The sequence below is a fragment of the Pongo abelii genome, chromosome 11, assembly GCF_028885655.2.
Source record: "Pongo abelii isolate AG06213 chromosome 11, NHGRI_mPonAbe1-v2.0_pri, whole genome shotgun sequence".
Lineage (NCBI taxonomy): Eukaryota > Metazoa > Chordata > Mammalia > Primates > Hominidae > Pongo > Pongo abelii.
Window position 1 is genome coordinate 43,980,932 of NC_071996.2, and position 21,267 is coordinate 44,002,198.

General features: G+C 34.9%; 1 protein-coding gene and 1 long non-coding RNA gene across 5 annotated transcripts in view; one reads left to right on the plus strand and one right to left on the minus strand.

The window, feature by feature from the left end:
• Window positions 1–21,267, minus strand: part of LRP1B (LDL receptor related protein 1B) — a 1,899,171-nt gene that overhangs the window by 1,377,825 nt on the left and 500,079 nt on the right. The window lies entirely within an intron of this gene.
• The window catches only part of LOC112132360 (uncharacterized), a 43,993-nt gene that overhangs the window by 2,713 nt on the left and 20,013 nt on the right, over window positions 1–21,267 (plus strand). For 2 of the 4 annotated variants that reach the window (XR_008522762.2, XR_008522763.2), the window contains exons 2-3: window positions 2,668–2,791; window positions 14,104–15,704. This is a non-coding gene — a long non-coding RNA (uncharacterized LOC112132360). The remainder of the gene's footprint in view (window positions 1–2,667; window positions 2,792–14,103; window positions 15,705–21,267) is intronic. The other 2 variants (XR_002914164.3, XR_008522761.2) reach the window with 1 other exon arrangement.

Here is a 21,267-nt window from a genome sequence, read left to right on the forward strand (position 1 = left end):
TTTGTAAGACCAGCGCTGCACAGAACACACTTTGACAAATTCCATTTCACTGCAAGTTTTCTGGTAAAATGAGAATAACCTCAGTCTAATGAGGAAGGGAAAATATAGTGAGTATATACTCATCACCATCTATAATATGCCATACATTTTATTAATTTAGTCATGTGATGAACTGAGTAGTATTTCTGAAGAAGATATGCTGAATTCCTAATCCTGGTACCTGTGAATGTGACTTTATTTGGAAATATCGTCTTTGCATATGTAATCAAGTTAAGAATGAGGTCATTAGGGTGGACCTTAATACCAGTGTGACTGGTAGAAGAAGGCGATTGAGACACAAAGGCAGATGCACACAAAGAAAACACAACATAGAGACACACAGGTAGAATGCCATGTGTAGACCGGGACAGAAATTGGAGTGATACATCTACAAATGAAGGAATGCCAAAGATTGTTTGCCTTCACCAAAAGGTAAAGAAGAGGCATAGAACAGACTGACTCTGAGAGCTCTCAGAAGGAATCTACAGCAACTGACACTCTGATTTCAGACTTCCAGCCTCCAGAACCGGGAGAGAATAAATTTCACTTGTTTTAAGCCACCCAGTTTGTGCTACTTTGTTATGGCTGCCCTAGCAAACTAATATAAATTTTTATACCAGGATGTGGGGTTCTGGAACACCCTGCATCCTGGTATAATAACTTGGAAGTGGCTTTGGAATTGGGTAATGGGTAGAGGCTGGAAGAGATTTGAATCATTTAATAGGAAGAGCCTAGATTGCTTTGAAAAGACTGTTGATAGAAATATGTACGTTAGAGGTCCTTCTAGTGAAGTCTCCCATGAAAATGAGAACATGTATTGGAAACTGGAGGATAGGCCATCTTTGTCACAAAGTAGCAGAGAACTTGGCTGAATTATTTCTACTTTGGAGAGGAATGTAAACCGGTTAGTGATAAACTTAGATATTTACTTGAGGATATTTCTAAGTAAAGTGTGCTAAGTACAGCCTAATTTCTCTTTGCTGCTTATAGTAAATGAAAGAGACAAGAAATAAATTAAAGTAGTTCTGCTTCAAGACTGTAACAGTTTAATACATGATATTCATCATTTATTGTATATGTCCTTCTCTCTACTAGAATGTAACCACACAAGGGCAGGAATATTAGTCTGTTCTGTTCACTGATATTTCCCGAATGCCCTGACACTCATAGATGATCAATATGAGTTGAGAAATGAAGGAAACTGAATTTCTTACATTTAGCCCACCAATTTTTATGCCTAAATTTTCCAAATGATTTATAAAAAGTTTATATTTAATAAAATTCTTGAAATTACAAAAATAATTTTTTAGTCTCTAAAAACAATTTACATGACTGTAAGTATATTGTGTTTACAATAGATATACTAATATAAAATAAGAAATTAAAATTGAACTAGTGATGGTACTTGAAACAGAAACTCTCACTTAACTTCCTTGAAGGACATTTAAAAGTTTCAGAAAAAGAAAGAACAGGGAGATACAAATTTGAGTCCACATACGAAATTGGTTCTCAAGTAAGGTCTTAGCATTTATTCCTAGGATAAGATTTGGTAATAGCTGGGTTTACTTTAATGGCATAAATCCTGTAAACAGTAATAGCAAATGAAGATCCAAGCTTCCGTAGAATATATTAAGGTCATAGAAAAAAAGATGACTATCTTTATTCTTAAGTTAATCAAACTGCCACCCAAATCCTCATTGTAAAAAAAATGCTGGCCGGGCATGGTGGCTCATGCCTGTAATCCCAGCACTTTGGGAGGCCGAGGTGGGCAGATCACGAGGTCAGGAGTTTGAGACCATCCTGGCCAACATGGTGAAACCCTGTATCTACTAAAAATACAAAAATTAGCTGAGTGTGGTGGCGTGTGCCTGTAATCCTAGCTACTGGGGAGGCTGAGGCAGGAGAATCGCTTGAACCCAGGAGGCGGAGGTTGCAGTGAGCTGAGATTGCACCACTGCACTCCAGCCTGACCACAGGGTGAGACTCTGTCTCAAAAAAATTAAAAAAAATGAAAAAAAAGCTATGTAAAATGACATAAACTTTACATGAACAATTCAATATGTTAGGCAATGAAAACAATAATCATATTGACTCCCCCACCCCCATTATCTCCTCAGTAACTTTCATACATGGCTATACCTACTCTTTTAAGAATTGCTGACACTCTGCTATCAATTAGTTTAAAATTCTCTCTTCTTGTAATATTTGCATATACCTGACTTTCTTTCAAGAGAGATCTTTAATTTACACTAGTCATTCAATAGAAAGATATTTTATAGATATACAAAGGCTAACAATTATTAAATTCATATGAAAATATGTATATCTAGGAAATATTTATTTACATTCCTCAGATTTATAAGTGTAGTTCTTTTTAAAAAATTGTTTTGGAAATACCAGGGAACACCTTAATGCTTCCCGCACATAAAAGATTTCCAACATCCATCTATGACTTCTAGTTTCGTATGTTACTAAGACTTTCAAATTAATCACTTTATATATCTCTGGTGTACAATCACTCTTTACTGTTTCTGCTGCCTTATTCGGTACCACTTATAAGTACTGTTTTGTTAAAGCTCTTCAATTGTAACTATCTAATTTTTCTGCCTTCTTTCCCCTCCTCTTCAGTACCTACAAATCCTCATTCAAAGAGCAGTCCTCTCCCCAGATCTCTGCTTGGGCAATCAGACTTCCTCTTCAAGTTCTTGCATAAACATTAATCCATCTGCCATGCCTTCAGCAACTCCTGCAGGTAGTATTATTCAGACCCGCTTTTTATTTCATTTTATTTTATCATTGGGGTATATCTCTATAAAATAGCTTACTGTATTTTGATTACATTTGGGTGTCTGCCTTCCCAGTGGAATGTGTGCTCGTAAAGGCAAGAGCTGTGTATTTTTTACACACCTATCTCTAGTGATTGAACAAAACCTTACACAACTTCAGATCTTCAATAAATGTTAAACAAATACACGAACACAAGAAGTTTAGGGAGAAGAAAAATCAAGTCAATTGCTGTGTGTGCTGTTGCTATGTAAATCAAAGTGTTATGGAAAATAAACAAGACTAACTTATGTGAGCATTTTTATTTCCATGGGTGCAACTTCAGGGGTCTACTTTAATATGGTGAGGTGTCATTAGCTGGACTGCAGGAAAGAATGGTGCATGCTAGCCTTTAAAGTAATTTTCAGAGATCAATGTGGTGATTTTTATTTCTGTAAAATTTTCTCTGGATTTCTCATATCTATCAATGCTTTCCTTACTTAGCCAATATTTTCTTAGTCTTTTCTCATAAGATTGTGGTAAGAGAATATGCATTTTTCTCTTCAGATAATACAAAATGAGTTATCCAGTAATAAGTGTTCAAAGCAAATCCTTCTACAATACTGACAGATTCACAAGATAGGGCAAATAGAAGGAATTTTAGGCTTTTAAAAAATGTAATTAATACCAAGTTTACTTTTTGTCACTTTTTATTTTACTTTTCCAATGTAAAATTTTAAACACTCTAAAAAGTAGAGAGTGGTATAAAAACTCCCATGTATACAAGTAATTAACTTTAATAGTCATCAGTATTTTCTCCTATCCTAATTATTTTATTTTAAGGCTTAACACAAAATAAAACAAGAACCTACAAGCTATTTATTAGCAGTTTAATAGGACATCTAGGCTATTCTTCAAGAAGGAAACTGAAGACATGCTGTGGCCCTATTGCAATGAGAATCAGAAAAACAGTGCTTGCAAAAGGTCCAAAGCAAAGTCCTGAGTGTTTGCTATACGTGAATCAATATTCATGCTCTCATGGGCATGTATAGATTTTGAAGTCTGAGGGGAAGGAGAAAGAACTTGCCCTTAAACAGAAAATGATTGTCCTTTCTCTGGTGTGCTTTTATTTTTTTTTTTTCCTCGCTAGTAATTTATGGTCATCCTTTTACAAATTGGTGGTGACAATGATTACAGCAAAGGCAACTGAGAATCCTAGTTCCTTCCACAGATTCCTATAAAAGTTGGATATTCCTCTGCCTTGGGCTCATTAACTAATGAAAGTTCTATTTATTTCAACTTCAAACAAATGTTTTATGCCTTTTATGTGCAAGACAAGGTCAATCATTTTTACTACTCAATTATTCACTTATTCCTTCATTTATTGAACATTCATTGAACATACAGGGAAACATAGTTTCTCCCATGTTTCCCTAATTATAGACAGAGTTATAAATAAGCATTACTTTGAGAGAAATAAAAACTAAGTGCCATGAGAACATCTATAAAAATATGTGGATGATTTACATGACCACCTGTTTGTGATCTGTCTCTATATCCAGAAAGTAAGTCAGGTTGCCACTACAATAGTCTATCAGTAAGAATTAAACCATAGAAATAGCAGTGAAAGTGGCAAGGATATTGTGCTGGGTATGTTTTGTTGTGTTGAGCTTACCTGATCCTCCTGTCCTTAGTCTCTGCTGCTGAATATATGGACCTAGATGGCTAAATGTCACCCTTCTGCACCTCATGTGATAGGATTAAAGTGGGGAACTGAATTAAGGAAGTCCATCCAGAGGCTGAGCCTTGCCCATCAGTTATTTTTTCATCTTACATAATTTGAACTAAGAGATAAAGAGGAAAATACATTATATATTGGTAGCAAGGCAGAAACAAACTTATGGAGTTCAAGTGAGTTGCATTAAAGTAAAACTTCATAGGGAAGATTCAAGGATTTTATCTGCTATGGTCTCCCAAGGCTGTATTGAACAGAATAACTCACCTATTAGAGCCCTATTGATTTCTACTGAGTTAGTGCTTCCTATCCTGTTTGATTTCTCTATTTGGTTATTTGAAACCTTTATGCCACTCCCCACCTCAACCTGCTTTTCTTGAGCCTTTTTAGGAAATTTCTGCTTTTTATAATCATAGGGCCTGATCTTGAATAGGCATTATTTGCTGAAACACTGTCCTACCTCTATTACTGTACTTAGCACTTTCATTCATTTTCATATGTTTTACACAGTAATCTATGAACTCTTTAACAACAGGAGGAGCTAATACTTCGTATTTTATTCCTACATCCAGCTTATACCTTGGGACATTATTGGGCTTGATAAATATTTGTTAAAATAATAAATGAACAATGCATATGAGAGGTATTGAAGAGGTAGGATCTGGAGGAAAGGATATTTGATTGGATGAAGGGAAGAGAAGAAAAGCTAAAGATGATTCTGCAATTCAATTAATTTGCATTGTAATCTGCCTGTCTGATTAGTTTCATTTAAATATGTACTAGAAAATTTTCTGTCTCTTAAAAAGGTATAATAATCAACCACATATTAAAAATGAGTTATTAACAATCTGTGAGTTTGCAAATTAATGAATTCAAATTATCTGGAGCTTAGTTCAACAAGAGTAGCAAAACAGCAATGTCTCTTTAGAAACACAAGATAAGATTAGAGGATAGATGCTTGGATTCTTTTGAGACATGAGATGAAATTGGCAGAACACAGAGGTACAGCTTTTATTTATCTCTTAAGGAAGCAATACCTTCTGATAGAACCGTAAGTTGAGAACATGATCCACCCACTCTAAAACCATCCTATGAGCAGATTAAAAGGGGCTAATGTTGATGATTGTCTGACATAATTATTTCATGCTACTTATAACTGGCTATTTTAAAATTTATTATTATTATTTTTAGAGACAAGGTCTCACTCTGTCACCCAGGCTGGAGAGCAGTGGTGCAATCACAGCTCACTGTAACCTGGAACTTCTGGACTCAAGCAATGTTCCCACCTTGGCCTCCTGAGTAGCTGGAATTACAGGCAGATGCCACCATGCCCAGCTATTTAAAAAAGAAAATGTAGAGGTGGGATATTGCTGTGTTACTCAGGCTTGTTTTGAACTCATGGCCTCAAGCAATCTTCTCACTTCAGCCTGTTACAGGCATGAGTCACCATGCCCAGCCATAGCTGGCTAGATTTTAAAGTCAATATATTTTGTACATTCATAAAAGGGTTGTGAAGAAGATTAGCAAATAGGCAATTTGTGACATACACTGTCCCTCTCTATGAACAGCTTTTAACGAAACCATTACATAACATTGATTATTCTAACAAGTTAATTGTAAAAGGCGTGACTGGCTGCATCTCTCAAAAAATAGTCATTTTAATTTGCTTAAACCATGAATTAAATAGAAATGGCATGTAGAAGAAGCAATACAGGTTTTATTCTCTCTCTAGAAGTTCATTACAGACATATTAGATATGAGAAGGAAATGACAGTGTATATTTTTTCTGCGTTATTTTAGTGAGTCAAAATAATTTTCTGACTTTTCATAAATACGTTGAATATGTTAATACATATTTTATAGAAATATTTTCTGTTCAAATCATTCATGGTGGAATAACAAATACAAAATTTAAATATACTTAACCACTGAAATCCTTTCTCTTACTCTGTTTTTACCACTGTTTTGTTTTTTTCTTTTTTTTACTCATTTAAATGAAGACACCTTTTGAGAACCCATTTGGTTGAAGTCTTAGTTATAGTATTGATTTTTTTAAGTGGCTTGTATCATTCAGGTTAGTTGGACATACTGGGAAAGTTTCCAGACATTGGCAGAAACCCAAACTGAACTTTCTTCCAAAAAGTCATGAAGAATTTCATTAACCTTTTAATAAAAAAAAAAAAAAAACAAACGTATATTTCTCATTTGTTCAACTCTAAGGCTATGTATTCCCAGGAGAACAAAAACAGCTAAACCATAGCATGATGCTTTTTATTTGCATCAGCATTTGTACTTGAGAAAGTAAAATGTTAAGATTGTCTCTATAGTCAGTAATACAGGCCTGGTGAGCTCCAACCCTCATATGTTTTACATACATTGAATGCATATATAATTATATATGCCTGTAATACTTTATAACGATCATCAATGCTCATATTGTTACTGAGTACAATGTTTTAAAATTCTTTCTCAATTGGCAAATAAAAATTACGTGGAAAGGGGAAAACTAATATTTATGAGTTTAAAACAATTTTCATTATTTCATTTTGTAAAATTAACATGAATAATGACGAATTCTGACCATTGCCTATTGTAGTTAAATGACTTGATAAGACAGAGGATACCAGAGAAGTAAAGTTAGAATTAAATACAGAGATGAATTCAGGCAAACTTTTATCATCAGTGTTACATAAGGCTTGATTCATTAAGTGAATTTTCTAGATGTGAATGAACTTACGATATATTCTCTTAAACTACACATAAGATTAAACTAATCATAGAACTGCTTCAGGAATGTCAAAATTAAGGGTTTTGGATAATAATTGATAAATCTCAGTACTTTCCTAAACTCATCAAAACCTTAATACATTTAAATATTTAGATTTAGTCAGGACTTTATGCAGGAGGGGAGCAGAAAATTAAATAGTCCCTTCCACAATTTTGTCAGAGATATTTCTTTCACAATTTTGAGTTTTTGGGTTTGATATGAAAATAAAAGAATGGGGAAAAGATTTTAGAGGAATAAGAAAAGAAGAAAAGAAGATGGGGGAGGAGAAGTAGATCCAAAAATATAGATGAAATATTATTCATTACTATCTCTCTTTGTTTTTTTTTTTGTTTGTTTGTTTGTTTGTTTTGAGGTGTTGTTTTGATCTTGTTGCCCAGGCTGGAGTGCAATGGCACCATCTCGGCTCATGGCAACCTCTGCCTCCCAGGTTCAAGTAATTCTCCTGCCTCAGCCTCCCGAGTAGCTGGGGTTACAGACATGCATCACTACTCCCAGCTAATCTTGTATTTTTAGTAGAGATGAGGTTTCTCCATGTTGGTCAAGCGGGTCTCGAACTCCCGACCGCAGGTGATCTGCCAGCCTTGGCCTCCCAAAGTGCTAGGATTATAGACGTGAGCCATCGCGTCTGGCTCATTACTCTCATTTTATAGCAAGGGATTTAACTAATTAGTGGATAATATTTAGTATTTATTTCTAAATTTTAAAAAATGAGAATTCAAAAATTCTACATTATACAGTTAAATTGCTCATCTATGAAGATCACAGCATGCTGCCAATTTTTATATTTCTTTATAGACCTTAGAAGGGTACATTTAAAAAATGTTGAATAAAGAGAAAATGGATTCTTTTTGATTTATGTGACTTTCATGTCAATTACTGTACTCAACTTCCTTGTTAGAACTCGCACATCAGCAGGTAGTATGGGTTTCTGCTACATACCTTTCAATATGTCTACTTAGAAACTGCCCTTTGAACCTCAACTTCTTGCTATCACATCAGTAAAGTGATTCACAATACAAATGGTTGCATTAACTATTCCAGGACTATGTAAGAATCCATTTTTGTTGACATGCTATGTATCCATACACTCTCTCTGGAAAGTAAAGTGGAAGAGTTCATTGTCTCTGCAAATAATATCAGCCAAATAATTCAAAGGGTTGCTAGTAACTATCCTATTTTTTGTGTGCTGCTGGGGTGACATTGTGAACCTCTGATGTTCTCTAGGTAGCTGTCCTGCTGCTCATTCCAAATTTGTCAGGTTATTTGGCACCTGATCTGACCTTAATGTCTAGGATGAACTGCTGAGCTATGAAGTGTTCTGATTTTTTGGATGCTTTGCCAAATTCCTCCCCCAATCCCTGCCACCTTTAAAATAACAAGGTCAATCACACAAAAGAAAGATGGCAGAGTTTCAGTTCCAATGATGCTGATTATCAGCATAACACATATGGTTCAGCATGACATCAACTTGTCCTTGAAGACTACAGCAAGTCCAGCTGGAATTGGCTAAGATAAAGCAATTATGAATGGAAGTGCCCATTTTCTAAAGATGCTTTACCAACCATCTAAGAAGGCACATTTTAAAATCTGTCTTCAAAGCTGTGATCACTTAATTTAAAAAAAAATCCCTTTTAAAGAAAACATTCGTGTTAACTCGCACTGGCCATATCCAAATAAATTCTGAATTAATGAAACCACGTTCTTCAAAATCAATCAGATAAATTGCAGAGTTTTGCCATTATTTGTTATGAATCAGTTGAGTTATGAATCAGTTGTAAAGATGGTAAAAATAAGCAACTATTTGTGGACAATGGTATATAATGCTCCACACCCTAAGGATTCCTTTCTTACTATTTTGACCAAGCAGAATTCCAAAGAAGTGCTTTCTTATGAAATAATTTACACCTTTGTCTTTTTCTCAATACTTAAATGCTGCCTTTATCTTTTCTAATTTCTTGATAGTAATCCCCACTGTTCTCAAGGTATAGGTTTTATAATTTGTTCTTATATGCACTCACTGAAAATACCCTCAATATTACCTGAACAGATCATGGTTTTACCTTAGACTTCACCCACTTTGGTGTAGAGCAACAAGCAAGCAAAATGATACCACAAAGTTCTGATCCCCTCTTCACCGGGGCAACATAGAGACATGTTATGACTTCTAATGCATACAGAAACAAGATTAGGGCAGAGCGGGGTGGCTCAAGCCTGTAATCCCAGCACTTCGGGAAGCCGAGATGGGTGGATCACGAGGTCAGGAGTTTGAGACCAGCCTGGCTAAGATGGTGAAGCCCCGTCTTTGCTAAAAATACGAAAATTAGCCGGGCGCGGTGGCAGGTTCCTGTAATCCCAGCTACTTGGGAGGCTGAGGCAGGATAATTGCTTGAACCCAGGAGGCAGAGGTTGCAGTGAGCAGAGATCGCACCACCGCACTCTAGTTCTTGGCAACAGAGCAAAACTCCAACTCAAAAAAGAAAAAAGAAAAGAAACAAGATCAGTACATAATATATACACGGCATGCAAGGAATAAAATTAGTAAATTGTACATGTATATAGTCTACAGTAAGTTATCCACATAGTAAGTAAATCTTCATTTGAGAACTTTTAAAGGCAGCTAGTAGGGTACGAGTTGTTTTTTATTCATCCAAACAAAATTTTTATTGCAAGCCAGTCATAGTCAGAATATTATACAACCTGAGTAAGTATATTATAGAACTTTAAAGTAAAACAAATGTTAACCATCAGCTAACATTTTATACATGGTGAGAATGATGCCCAGAGAGGTTAAGTAAAACATCTAAAAGTATCAACAGCTGGTTGAATAAAAGAGGACTAGAATGTTGACGTTATTCTTTCCACAAAACTGTGGTTTATCTTTGTTTGGAATAGCTAATATATACTTTTTTTATATCTATTTAGAAGATTATTGCCTTGGGAAAAAAGAATATTAAAAATATAGCTGGCAAATATATTTCCCTGTTTATAAGTTTTATCTATGTATCTATCTCTATCTATAAATAGATAGATATAGGCCCAAATATGCCAACAGATTAGCAGATTTACAATTTAAATATAGTCACCATTTCCAAAACCAAACTTTATGTTAGCATTATTCATTTTCCGTATCTTATTTTTACAAATGTAACTCATGAAAGGGTTGAAATTTAAAACAAAGATAATGTCTTCTCCTCCTAGTAGCAAATTTAGTTTATAGTAATTAAAGGTAGAGTAATTCAAATTAAAATGTTGTTTGTGGGTCTTTTCTTTGCACTTTTTAAGTCAGAGAATTTATTCAGCTGATGAAGTCTTCAATAAGACACCAATATAATGCCAACATGATTCAGCAAAAATGTATGTAATTATTCAAACATGGAATGTTACCTTGAGTGAGGTAATTAATATTATACTCAATGATAGGGTATTTCAATTGCCTGAGATAATGGATTTTTTTAAAAATGTGTTGAATCATATATCCATTCTAATTAGGGCAATGAAAAGTCAGAAGAAAGTCAGATGAAAAGCATACTAAGGATATTATGAAAACATTATCTACTCTGTACATTTTTTTCTAATTTTTCTAAACAATCTTCCTTTGGTGCTTCTATTTTGCCCACTTATTTTAACCTTTTATTTGTTACTGAAAGAATGTAATCTTCTTGATGGTAGAGACCCTTATTTACCTTTTTATTCCGAGGCATAGTATGTGATCCAGTTAGAGATCAGTGCATATATGCTACATAAGTGAATGAATAAACAAAATAAATATATTATGCATTTACATGTGATGTTAGACATTTTAAACTCTGTAGTTACTTTTTATAGACATCAGTGTTACCTAAACTTCACTGAGCATATAAATCACCTAGGATTTTTATTAAGGATACTGTTTCCCAGGACTCTTTCTTGAAGAGTTTTGGGTTTTGACTGGGAACCTATAAGATTAAAACTGCCGCAAGGGAGTTTTATGATCAGGTAGTTTGAAATAATCTAGAGAATTCTATATTTAGATTGCATATTTCAAGAGCATTAAAAATATATTTAACATAACCTTATATTGTTTATATTTTTTGTGGGATAATTAATTATTCTCCCTAATTTTATGAGAAGATTTCACACTGCAAATCTTTACCCAGTCCCTATTAAGGGGTTATAGACATACAGGGATTTAAACACATACTACACTGCTTTACAAAACTTACAGCACATGAAGAAACAAACACTCAAAAATAAATTATAAGAGAGCCCAGAAGTAAATCCACATAAATACAATGAATTGACTTTTGACAAAGGAGCAAAGGCAATACAATGGAGAAAAGATAGTTTTTCAACAACTGATGCTGGGACAATTGGAATTTACATGTTAAAATATAAATCTAGACCCAGACCTAACACCCATCACAAAAGTTAACTTGAAATAGATCACAGATCTAAAAGTAAAATGCGAAACTATGAAACTCCTAGAAGGTAACATAGAAGAAAATCTAAGTGACCTAGGGTTTGAAGGTAACTTTTGAGATACAGCACTAAAGACACAAACTATGAATGTAATAATTGATAAGCTGGACTTCATTAAAATTAGAATCTGCTACTCTGTGAAAGACAATGTCAAGAGAATGAGAAGCCACCGACTGGGAGAAAACATTTACAAAAGATGTATCTGCTAAAGGACTATTTTACAAAATATACAAAAAACTCTTGAAACTCAACAGTAAGAAAATGAACAACCTGATTCAAAAAGGGGCAAAGGATCTAAACAGACACGTCACCAAAGAAGATGGCAAATAGCATATGAAAAGATGCTCAACATCATGTATCATCAGGGAACTGCAAATTAAAACAGTAATAAGTTGCCACTAAACATCTATTAGAATGGCCAAAATCCGTAACATTGACAACACTAAATGCAGACAGGAATGTGGAGCAATATTGAGAATTCATTGTTGGTGAGAATGTAAAAGGATACAGCCACTTTGGAAGACAGTTTGCCAGATTTTCTCAAAAGTAAACACATTCATACCATATGATTCAACATTTCTGCTCTTTGAAGGTTACACAAATAGCTGAAAACTTATGTGCACACAAAAGCCTAAACAAAAATGTTTATCTCAGTTTTATTTACAATTGCCAAAATATAGAAGCAATCAAGATATTCTTCAGAGGTGACTGGATAAGTAAATTGTGGTATATCCTGTCATTGCAATCTTTTTCGGTGCTAAAATGAAACAGCTATCAAGTCATTGAAAGACATGGAAGAAACTGAAGTGCATAATACTAAATGGGGGAAGCAAATCTGAAAAGGCTACATAGTGATGATTCCAGCTATGACATTCTATGAAAAGCAAAACTATGAAGACAGTAAAAAGATCATTGGTTTCCAGGAGTTAAGGGGAAGGGAGGAATAAGTAGGCAGAGCACAGAGGATTTTAGGCAGTGAAACTACTCTATAATAACACAGTGGAAGATAATATCATTTTACATCTGTCAACACCTATACAATGTATAGTATGTGTCTCCAACCCCCGGCAGTAGACCAGTACTTCTCTGTGGCCTGTTAGGAAGTAGGCCGCACAGCAGGAGAAAAGCTGCAGGCCAACCAGCATCACTGCCTGAGTTCCACCTCCTGTCAGATCAGCTGCTGCATTAGATTCTCATAGGAGTGCAAACCCTACTGTGAACTGCGTATGCTAGGGATCTAGATTGCATACTCCTTATGAGAATCTGATGATAAATATAATGCGTTTGGATCATCCTGAAACCATTCTCCTCCACCCCTGGTCCATGGAAACATTGTCTTCCACGAAACTGGTTCCTGGTGCCAAAAAGTTTAGGGACTGTTGATGTACAACACCAAGAATGAACCCAAAGGTAAACTGTGAACCTTGGATAATTACGCTATACCAACATAGTTTCATTGATTATAACAAATGCATCACCCTGGTGTAGGATGTTGATAGTAGGGGAGGCTGTCGGGAGTCGGGGAGGTCAGAAACTAGAGAGTTAAGAACTCATTGATTTGATGGATCAATGGAGATGAAGCTCAATTTTGCTGTAAACCTAAAACTGCTCTAAAAATAAATTCTATTAACAAATAAATTTTAATACTATCTGGAAAAATTTGACATACTTTGAAGGTTCAAAGATAATCCACAGTTAGGTGGCTGGGTAAAAGAGCCAACAGGGTCTCTGATCAGAGAGTAGGACTCTGGGACCCTGTGATTTGCTGTACTTATAAATCTTCACCTAAACTTTACATTACAGAGTAACACCACCAACAACCAAATGCTACTTTTCTAATATTTCTTGTGAGATTGGTAAGAATAGATGATGAAAATCAAATTGTGAGTACAATTTCCTTTTGTGCTTGATTTGATGGATTAATAGAGATGAAGGTAAACATTGTATTGGATTCAAAAAGAAGGTAGGTCTCAGAAAATTCATTAGTAGTCTTCTTTTCCTAAGTTTACTTCTGTCTCCTTATTGGTCAGTCATTACAAAAGCAAACTGTACTCGCTTTCTTAATGCTGGGTAAACAATGAATAGGATGTAAAAAAAAAAAAATTCTTGATGGAAGAGCTGATGCTTTTAACAAAATTATGCTGCAGAGTGACCTATGAAATTTTAAGAAGCAGGGTTTTAAGAATGGTAAACATGATGAACAAGAGGTAAGATAAATGTCTGTCAGTCTTCAAGCAAGGTTGCCTACAGTGGAAGGGGAAGGGCAGAAGCTATAATAATTTTCTGTTATAAACAAGTTTCTAATTTTTTTTTGAAATAGGGTCTCACTGTGTCACCCAGGCTGGAGTGCAGTGGCACAATCTCAGCTCACCGCAGTCTCTACCTCTGGGCTCAAGCAATCCTCCCACCAAAGCCTCCTGAGTAGCTCGGACTACAGGTACGTGCCACCACACCCAGCTAATTTTGTTTACTTTTTGTAGAAATGAGGTCTCATCATTTTGCCCCAGGCTGGTCTTGAACCCCTGAGCTCAAGTGATCCTCCTGCCTCAGCCTTCCAAAGTGCTAGAAATACAGGTGTGAGCCACTGTGCCCAGGCTGAACCAGTGTTGTATGAGGATGTAGATACATTATTGCCTTTAATTTGTACAACCAATCTGTATAAGCATTATCTCCACGTATACATGAGAATCATAATGTCCAAAGATCACACTCCATATGAGACAAAGCCAGATCTCTAAGGGCTATTTTTTTTCAAACTTACTATGACTAATAACTCTTAATATGCCTGTGGGTCTTTGGAAAAGCAAGGTTTACAGTTTGCTAATATTTTAAATGCCCAGTGACATTTTTACCATCCACTTACTACAGTAGTCATTTCTAAAGGGGAAAAAGTAAGGAGGGGTACAAGGAAGATGGTGAGAAACCATCAAATCAAAATACAGTAAGCTACTTGAAATTCTACCATCTCTATATTTCCCTGTTTAAACATTGCCTTTTAATAAAGAGCTGAACCCCCCTACACTAAATTAGTTGCCTGCACTTCTTTATAACACGTCAAATGAGCTGTTTGGTTGTCTTATTTCTTAAGTATTAAACTCTTGAGGTAAGGGTCACTTGTATCCTGACCCTTGCACAAATCTACCACCACGGCTTTAATCCTGGTGCCTAGGATACTTTATAAATACATGTTGAATACAATAAAAAGATACGAAATTATATAAGCAGTGTTGCTTTTTAAAATATCCATTCCGAGTGATACTTGCCCTGAAAACAGTTTCCAAATACACTGCCTTCACCCTTTCCACCTTTCACTAATTGTATGAGGTTGGTATTTCCAGCATTTAACTCAAAATGTAACTTGGGGTTGTTTAACCAACCATTTTGGGAATTGGACTTCACACTGAGAGGACTGAATCTGAGGTTAATATATCAAACCGAGGCTATAGCAGAATCCTCTTTCTTCTTATAGACAATCCATATTCTTCTTATGACCCTAGCAGAGAATAGATACCCAGCCAACTATTTGATTAAATCCTCTGTTCCCACCAAGAGTGAAGTCACTAACAAGCTGAGAGATCAGGCATGAGAGAAGAGCAGTCAGTCCCACCCCATGTCAAGGCATTCATAAGTTGGATCAATACAATCTTCAAAAGCACCCACAAAAATAAAAATAATGTTCTAACCTCATCCAAGGTCCCTCACCCCCTATAGCTAACAAAAGGCAATATTCTACCACCCACAGAAGTAGCTTAACGTTCCCTGCCACTGTGGAAAATGTTTTATTGGACAAATAGGCCACACCAGCTATCGGATTAAGTAGTATCTACAGAATCTCAAACCATCACACACAGGAAACTACAGGTGTTGGGCACAGAACAGAGAGTGCCTACTATATTGATTTCTACAGTGCTCAAGGCAAAGGTAAAAAGAATGAAACGGCTGGAAAAAACAATACTAAGTCACTAGTATAAAGGAACAGGAAATCTCTTAAGCAAAGCTGCGGGGATAAAATCAAACTCCCAGACAAAAGTCCTCACAGGGAATTCTTTAACTGGCTTTAACTGTCACGTTCAGAACTTCTTTACATCTTGAACTACCAGTTTTTATTTCAATTCCAACTCAGTCTTTCATGAAGGTTTTTAAAATTTGTTTCATTCTGATATAGCAAAGATTTCCCCCTTCCCCTTTCCCAGGCTGATCAAATAGAATATAATTTAAAAGCTATAGTGAGTAATGCTGTAACAAAAAAAGTAGAAAAAGTCACGACAGATGATCCCTGACTTTCAATGGTTTGACTTCTCAAATTTTCAGCTTCACGGTGAGTTTATCAAGATGTAATCCCATCCTAAATAGAGGAGCATCTGTAGTTGGTTAGAAATTTCTTTGCAAGAATATGCACAGGGGGTGTTGAAATCAATGTCTTAAGTCATGTTTGAATCACTCATCGTTTCTTTATCTAACTATCAATTGTGCATATTGCATTATCCTTTTGGGATGCTCTTGAGCTTCTTCTTAATTTTTTTCTAATTATGCCTTACTTTCCTCCACCTTTACAGTTTATTTTTTCTTCTTTAAGAAACATATTACAGTACTCTCCTTTTCACTGATGCTCACTAGTATATTGTAATCATCTCCTATTGCATTAGTCTGTTCTCATGCTGCTATAAACGACTGCCTGAGACTGGGTAATTTACAAAGGAAAGAGGTTTGACTCACAGTTCTCCATGGCTAGGGAGGCCTCAGGAAACTTACAATCATGGCAGAAGGGGAAGCAAACACGTCCCTCTTTACATGATGGGAGGAAGGAGAAATGCCCAGCAAAAATGGGAAAAGCTCCTTATAACCCCATCAGATCTTGTGAGAACTCACTCACTCACTATCATGAGAACAGCATGAGGGTAACTGCCCTTATGATTCAATTACCTCCCACTGGGTCTCTTCCATGACATGTGGGGATTATGGGAACTACAGTTCAAGATTAGATTTGGGTGGGGACACAGCCAAACCATATCATACCTATCATATGACAGTTTTTATATTATCTATATTATATGAAAATTGTAGGAGATCATTGTGTGAACTGAGCTCACGCACTAGGTCCAACAGACCAGACTGGACAAACTAGAATGCAGTAACTTGTGCTAGGTTCCATGTAATCAAAATGAACTTTAAAATGAACCAGTTTACCAAAAAAAAAAAAAAAAAAAAAAAGGAAATTCACAGCAATCAATCAGAAGGGGCCTGGTTTACCTGAGCCAGCTGGTAAAACAGAGGAAGTTCCTCTTTTTTAACCCTGTAAGGAAAGTTACTTTGTAATGACCAATCTGCTTTTTTGTTCCTTGTTCCTGCTTCTTCAGCCGTTTTCTGCCTATAAAGCCCAACTTCTTTGCTCTGCTTATTAAAGCAGCTTTTCCACATCTTTGATGGGATGCTGCCGGATTCACAGATCACCAGTAAAGCCAATTAGATCTTTAAACTAAATTTGTTGAAATTTTTTTAACATTTAGAAAGGCTATAATTATCAAGATATAATGTAAGTTTTAGGAAATTTTACCAATTTTTTTTATTTCTTTTTTTTTAGACAGGGTTTCACTCTGTCACCCAGACAGACTGGAATGCAGGGGCACAATCATGGCTCACTGCAAGCTCGCTGCAGCTTGAGCCTGGGCTCAAGCAATCCTCCCACCTCAGCTTCCCCAGTAGTTGGGTGGGACCACAGGTATACATAACCATACCCAGATAATTTTTGTATTTTTTGTAGAGATGGAGTTTTGCCATGTTGCTCAGGCTGGGCTTAAAGTTTTGGACTCAAGCAATCCACCCACCTCGGCCTCCCAAAGTGCTGGGGTAACAGGCATGATTGTATACATTTTAAAATGTATATTAAAAAACTCATATAATAATTTATCTAATGTTTATAAAGATTCTTAGCACTTAAAACTCTTAATATTAGCAAATCGATATTTCCAATTCCCCACCCAACCTAGACATCTGGCTTGTGTCATTATTTTCTTTAGTTCTTAATGAAATGCATAGATGCTAGACAGAGAGTAACAGAATGCATTTTAGTCTGTCAGTGAAGTATTATCTGGCAAAACGTAGTCTATGACATTGTTTCTATATCCTGAACATTTCCAGGAGGCATATCGACAGATGAGAGAAAAGTCAGTGCTATACTATTCTATTTTTCACACAAATACAAATTTTAGTTTGCAGTTATCCTCTGTACACACACTTTCTAACTACAAAGAAGCTGCATGTGATAGAGAAAGTTTTTAAACATATTTTTAAATTTTTTATTTTATAATTCAACATAATACCAAATGGGGTTGGCATATAATGTAGAATGAAGAACTGAATGGAGCCAGAGAGTCAGTGGTCAACCATGACATAAAAATTGATCAAAGTAATTCAAAGTAGTCTAGAACTGTGCCAATTAGTCTGAATCATGAAATATTTACACACAGACTACTTTGAGAATGTATTGTGTTAAGTGCTACAAGAACCAAAAAAAAAAAGTATAAAACTCATTCTCTGGGGCAGGACCATTATTTTTTCCATGCCATAATGTAGGATTATAGCCTAAACTATTAACTTCCAAATATGTTCTGGATTTAATGAAGATCAAATCTGTTTATGATTTTGACATTTTCTGCAATATCAAACTGACATTCATCGTCAAATTCGGAAATTTCCACCTGAATGGTATTTTGGATATTTCTCTGTATCCCTTCTTTGATATTGCCTTTGCCCACCCTGAGAATAAGATGACAATTAGCCTCTTGTAAACACAGAAAAACTGCATAATACATAATAACTCAAAGGAGAAAGCTTTTCAAATCTGTGGGGATGGGAGCTCTCTCTCTGACTTAGTCTGTTCTTGCTTTAGCAACTGTAATTGTGTATTCCATTCACATCCATATCATCAAAATGACAGAGGTGAATATTCTGGTTATAAGGAAAGAACTATAAACATATATATGGATATGAAATTAATAGACCCACAGAGGTCATCACACCCTTGAGACAGAGACATTACTTTCAAATCATTATTACAGCAGACTTGCTTGGGGATAGGTTACACATCTAGCATTCAGCATAGAAAAAGTTAGCCTCAAGTTACAGTGCGAAATATTTTCTGATTATTTCTTTCCCAGGAAAGTGTTTTCCTCTGAATCTACCAATATGACTTCAGAAATAATTAATTTAATAGCCTTTCTATGCTTATTTTTTATTGTGATTAAAATATACATAAAATTTACTATTGTAACCATTTTAAGTATACTATTCAGTAGCATTAAGTACATTCACAGTGTTGTGCAACTATCACCAATATCCATTTCCAGAACTTTTCATAATCACAAACAGAAACTCTGTACTCATTAAACATATACTTATTTTTATGAATATTCACATGCACACTCAAACTACATTAAAGGACTGTTGAAGGTAAAACTATAAAAATTAAGCAATCCAAAGTAAAATTAACCACATGTGCTAATGTTCTTGGATTAGCATAGTACAAAGTGGTATAAAATTCTTGCTATGTTCCATTTAGGAAAAGAACACCAAGAATTTAAGCCCTTTGATCTTGACTCTACGGAGATTAACTATAGGGCTTTGGCTAAAATCACTATATGTGAGTAATTATTTCCCACAAAGCAATGCTTTTTTTTTTTATTTTAACTTAGTCTCAGCATAAACAGTATTTAGAAAACAAACAAGCCCATTGGGAAAATTAGCTCTGAGAGAAACTAAAATACACTAGCAAACACAGGCAGTCATCATTTCTAATATAATGTGCTCATATAAATTCTATCAAAAAAGGCTCTTCTTAAAACGTATTGTTCTCTTTCCATAGAAATAATGTTGTAATTGGGGAACTGTATTCCTGAGCAGGACTTGACATTGAATAAATCACAAATATGACCAACAAAATGTTATAAAACCAAAGCTATAAAAACTATAAACCTTCATAATCATTTAAAATAGAAAAATTATACTCTTTTATAGAATTTAGCAGCTAGAAGGGATTTTAGAATATTGCCAATTTCAAGCCCATTTTTTTGTAGATGAAAAAAACAGATGCCTAGAAAAGATGAGTGACATTTCTTTTAATTTACCAAAGTAGCCTGTGGCAATAGGCACTAAAACTAAAGACTTCTTAATCTATTGTTCCACCCACATATTTCAATACTTCTCTTATAAAATTTTAGAAAATATGACTGTGCTTTAATCTCACATTTATTATAAATATTGTAAAGCATATATCCACTATATAAAAATGTAGTTATCATATAACATATACAAAAGAGATATATAGCTAATTTTTTTATATATTTGTATGAAATTCTTAAATTGGTTATTTACCTTTTTAGACTATTGACAGGATTTTAGTGGTATGATTGTAGCGACCCATTTCAGCTACAAGAGTTATCCAGAAACATTTGACTGGACCATTGATTTTTCCTGTCAGTAAAATTTCTCATTGACAGTAGAGATATTCTAAAACATTTAATTAGTTAATTATAGTGGTGGTTATTATGATTGTAAAATGACCATTTTATTATACTGACAGTTGAAGCTATCCCTAAGGATTTAAAGAGGACTAAAAAAAGTGAATTTGGATTTGACTGCACAACATATAGTCAGAACTACAGTGAAACGCACACACACACACACACACCATCAAGTAAGCTTTTAGAGAAAGACTCACTCCCATTCATTCCCAAAGCACCTCAACCCTGCAAAAAAGAAAAGAAAAGAAAGAAAAGAAAATGAGCTGTTTTAGGATTATATGTACAGAATGAGTGAAAGACAGTTTTCCCCGCTACCCGCATGATAATACTGATTAAAAACTAACTCAAGGCTTTTAAAATATTATTTAGAGAAAACCATATTCTTCCAAATCACAAACCGTACATCCTTAACTAGAGATGGAACACAATGGGTGTTACCTAAGAATGTGGCAAGTAAGTGAATAAAAGCATTCAGAAATGAAACATATATGTTAATTGGGAGTGAGAGAAATGGAGAAATACAAAAAAAGTCTGCTGTATTTTGCTTGAATTGTGAACATATCCTTTCTTCCTGAGAAAACTAGCACCTCTGTTCACTTAAAAATGTTTACATCTACAAGCAAAATCTGCATAATTCCATGTGCTTATAAATATGTATGTGGAAGAGATTTTTATTAAATAAAGGCTGAATTAAGAATAAACTATGGAACACAAGCGATTTGTCAAATGAAATATGTCTAAATGTTTTAGTTGGCTTTTGCATACAGCCTTGTAGAGTAACATTTAGGACATAACTTCAAGACAGAAGCCTTTGAATATATTTTGGCTTAAGCCAACTTTCCACGTGGATTTTCATGGAAAGAGCTAAATAAGTTAGTGAAGATAAACAATATAAACACATCACTTGATGAATGAATGTGTATAATAACAAACTCAGAAGTGAATGACTGAACAGAGAAAAATGA